The sequence below is a fragment of the Haematobia irritans genome, chromosome 2 (genome assembly GCF_050003625.1).
Source record: "Haematobia irritans isolate KBUSLIRL chromosome 2, ASM5000362v1, whole genome shotgun sequence".
Lineage (NCBI taxonomy): Eukaryota > Metazoa > Arthropoda > Insecta > Diptera > Muscidae > Haematobia > Haematobia irritans.
The window spans coordinates 80,725,748-80,730,537 of NC_134398.1; the positions used below are offsets into that span (position 1 = coordinate 80,725,748).

At 29.9% G+C, this 4,790-nt stretch overlaps 1 long non-coding RNA gene across 1 annotated transcript; it reads right to left on the reverse strand.

Moving 5' to 3' along the window:
- Nucleotides 1–3,403: 3,403 nt before the first annotated feature.
- Nucleotides 3,404–3,858, reverse strand: LOC142223082 (uncharacterized). Its single transcript, XR_012718550.1, has 2 exons — nucleotides 3,664–3,858; nucleotides 3,404–3,599 (listed from the first exon to the last, which is right to left on the reverse strand). It is a non-coding gene; the product is annotated as an uncharacterized LOC142223082 (long non-coding RNA).
- Nucleotides 3,859–4,790: the final 932 nt, after the last annotated feature.

The window sequence follows — 4,790 nt, forward strand, 5'->3', positions numbered from 1 at the left end:
AGCGTCACTGAATATTACCTGATAATTGAAGATTCCAAAATGAAGACAAATGAAAGGGTTTTTATTCTGCTGGTGTTTTCTTTCTTTATACACCATCACGAACATTGATAGATTTATTTTCAAAAAAAACGAACATTTTTCTCACTAATTTAAAATAATAAATCTTTTATATATTTTATTTGTTACTTATTATATTATTTTACCATATTATTTTATATTATATTATATTATATTATTTTACCATATTATTTTATTTTTTAACAATCTCTCCGAAACAACGCGATTCCAACTAAAAAACAACCCACGCGCAAACATATCGATTACACCCACGCGCAAACACATCGATTACGATGACAGGTATCGATTACAGGTAAACAATAGAAATATAGGAAAATTTCCTATATTCTAACAAGTGTGTTTCCTTAAGTTTTGAAAGGATTGCATACTTCTTAGTACGAATGAACTAAAATATTTTTCTATGCCAAGTATTGTTCGTATGTATGAAAAACTTTCTATTATAAAGGAAGTCGCAATTATCATTTTATAAGAAATTTTACTAATTTTGAGGAAACTTGGTTTTAGTTCGGATTTTGTTTATTTTTACGAATGCTTTGTTATCGGTGAATAAAATTTTCTTGTTCAGTAGTAAATTCTTATACCCAGCGAAGAAAACAGTATTAGTAAAATTCCATGCCTTATTCTAGTTAATGAACTATTCCTAACTGCTTACAGTTTAGGATTGTTTTACTGAAACGAGTAAATTTTATTATTTCTCACAAAAATTTACCTTAATGGAAATAAAATGGATAAACTATATTGATGAAGAATTTTTCCTTTAGTTTCGAAGGCACTTTTTTCTGGGTGCACCACTTTGTGGACTAAACATTTTTAACACATCCCAAATCCTGCAAATATAGTATCATAAAACCAAACGCAACTAAAAAAACGCATTGCCTAGAAAAGCATCTTTTGATTGTGCATGTCTCTTATTGTTTACAATCAATTGTATGAATTATAAGCTTATACGAGTATTGTATAAATATGAGAACAAAACTATGTGTTGGCGCTCTCAATAGATAGTCATTATTTTCGTATATATTATGTAAAGTTTCTTGAATTTTACGAAAACTATTATATACACCCAGAAAAATATAGAGGACATGACTTAATAGACTTACCCTGTATACACCGTACACCCAATTTTCAATATTTTATGTCCTTTTAGTTAAATCACACTTCCTCTCATACAGAAAAAATCAACAATTGTATACTATAAATAGGTCACCTTAATTGCTCAAGGGCAATATCAGAAATGACAAAAAATGGATTTCACTTTTTCCATAGAAAAAAAACGAAACACATGTTCGACTATATAAAACTGGAAAGTAAATATTAGAAGGACCCCCTTAACATACTCCAACAATTTTAAATAAAGCATAAAAAGATAATGTATAATCGACTCTCAAAGTCATGTTCTCCCAGGTGGACATCGGTAGTGAAAGGGTTAAGCAAAAGTACTCTTCTTGTTGCAAAATATAGTAAAATCTAAAAATTGGAAAAATTCCCATGGCATTAAATTTTCCTGGTTTTAACAACGCTTTGTGGAAATCTCAAAATGTGGAGTAAAATGTAGTTAAATTTTCGTGCGAGGTAGTTCATTCTTCCTATAAAACAGTTTACATATAAACCGATCACCAGATTTGACCTCCGGAACCTCTTGGAAGACCAAAATTCATCTGATTCAGTTGAAATTTGGTACGTGGTGTTAATATATGGCCTCAAACTCCCATGCAAAAATTGGTCGATATCGGTCCATAATTATATATAGGCCCCATATAAACCGATCCCCAGATTTGACCTCCAGAGCCTCTTGGAAGAGCAAAATTCTTGCCATTCGATTGAAATTTGGTACGTGATGTTAGTATATGGTATCCAACAACCATGCAGGAATTGGTTCCTATCAGTCCATAATTATATATAGCTCCCATATAAACCGATCCCCAGATTTGACCTCCGGTGCCTTTTGGAGAAGCAAAATTCATCCGATCTGCTTGAAATTTGGTACGTGGTGGTAGTATATGACATTTAACAACCATGCCAAAAGTGGTCCATATCAGTCCATAATCGTACATAGCCCCATATAAACCGATCCCGAGATTTGGTTTTGGAACCTCTTGGAGGAGCAAATTTCATCCGAGTGAGTTGAAATTTGGTACATTGTGCTAGTATATGGTCGTTAACAACCATGCCTAACTAGGTCCATATCGGTCTATAGTTATATATGGCCCTCAGATAAATCGATCCACAATCACACAAAAATTGGTCCATATCAAGTTCATAATTGTATATAGCCCCCATATAAGCGACCCCCCATATTTCAATTCTGACTCTCTACGAACAAAAAGTCCATATCGATTCGTAATTATTTGTAGACTTAACTATATATAACTTGTTTGTCTAATATATACCATGTATGGACTAAATCACAATTTAGAAAACGATGTTAAGAAGTTTTAAGATACCACAACCCAAGTAATTCGATTGTGGATGACAGTCTTTCGTAGAAGTTTCTACGCAATCCATGGTGGTGGGTACATAAGATTCGGCCTGGCCGAACTTGCGGTCGTATATACTTGTTCTGATTCAATCACGAAATTAATTGATCCAATTAATTTTTAATTGAAATGTCTTCAATCACAGAAATGATAGTATCAATTAAAAAATTAATTGAAGGTCAATTACTAAATTAATTGATCCAATTGAAAAATTAATTGATACTATTAATTTTTGTGATTGACTTTTGTTTCAATTAAAAAATTTGTTGAATCAATTAAATGTTTAATTGAATATTTTTTAAAACTCAATTAAGACTTTAATTGGAAAAATTTTCGTGATTTTTTTTTTCTGTGTAGGTGGACATTAGTAGTCAAAGGTGTCAATTCACCTAAATATACTGAAACACATTTTAATATGTGACCTTCAATTCTGTTAAAAATGTTGTTTTTTTTTTTTGCATGTATTTTGGAAAATAGTGCACCCAGAAAAAAGTGACCCCTTCTTTAAGTTAAAATGAACTCATTATGAAGAAAGTTGAACTTCGTATAGCGCCAAAGACATTTTTATTTGTTTGAACGATGTGATTTTCGTAGAAATTAGGAATAATGCATTCCATATATTAGTTAACATTTTCCTATATTTATATACCACTATGCTACAGAATGAAAAAATTTAACTGATTTGAATTCATATATGGAATGAGTTTATTGAAATTTTTTCATTCATTTGGACAAATCTTACATATTTGTGGTACAACTTTTACTTCATAATTAGAACTGCTTACCTTCGTTTTTAAATACAATTTTATTTATTTATATAAGCAATTTTATCTTCAATAAAAGACATGTTTTATTAATATATTGAATATATTTATTAAGAATCAACAGCATCGACTGGCCTTGAAATATTAGTTTATTATTCCACTATTTCCAATTTCCATGTAATGTCATCAACTGCAAAACGCATTTTTTCTTCTTCTTGTACCTTTCACTTTTAATAAGTTGCTGCGTAACGATTTTGTCCTCCTTTTACAATTTCAATACCTACAAATATAAAAAAAATCATAAACCATTTTTGTTACAAAAGGTTAGCGTCACTGAATATTACCTGATAATTGAAGATTCCAAAATGAAGACAAATGAAAGGGTTGTTATTCTGCTGGTGTTTTCTTTCTTTATACACTATCACGAACATTGATAGATTTATTTTCAAATACGAACATTTTTCTCACTAATTTAAAATAATAATTATTTTATATATTTTATTTGTTACTTATTATATTATTTTACCATATTATTTTTTAACAATCTCTCCGTATACCACAACAACGCGATTCCAACTAAAAAAACAACCCACGCGCAAACATATCGATTACACCCACGCGCAAACACATCGATTACGATGACAGGTATCGATTACAGGTAGACAATAGAAATATAGGAAAATTTCCTATATTCTAACAAGTGTGTTTCCTTAAGATTTGAAAGGATTGCATACTTCTTAGTACGAATGAATTAAAATATTTTTCTATGCCAAGTGTTGTTCGTATGTATGAAAAACTTTCTATTGTAAAGGAAGTCGCAATTATCATTTTATAAGAAATTTTACTAATTTTGAGGAAACTTGGTTTTAGTTCGGATTTTGTTTATTTTTACGAATGCTTTGTTATCGGTGAATAAAATTTTCTTGTTCAGTAGGAAATTCTTATACCCAGCGAAGAAAACAGTATGAGTAAAATTCCATGCCTTATTCTAGTTAATGAACTATTCCCAACTGCTTACAGTTTAGGATTTTTTTACTGAAACGAGTAAATTTTATTATTTCTCACAAAAATTTACCTTAATGGAAATAAAATGGATAAACTATATTGATGAAGAATTTTTCCTTTAGTTTCGAAGGCACTTTTTTCTGGGTGTAAGCGCACTTCTATTTTGTGGAAAAGTCCACAAATTTATAAAAATTTACAAGTTGATGTACAAATTTATATTTTATTTTTTTTAGTTTATTTAGTATAAAACGATTGACTTGTTCGCTGATTTTTTTTGCTCTATTTTTACATCTCATGGAATTACTGCTACTTAATCATTTAGATTCTGTTATTGATTTTGGGTCACTTGAATTAAATATGGATGATATTTTCTTTGGTATTTCTAAATTGAAACCTTCTTTTCATATTGATTCAGATGGATTATGTGGATTGTTTATTAAAAATTGCAAATTATCTTTGGCACCTT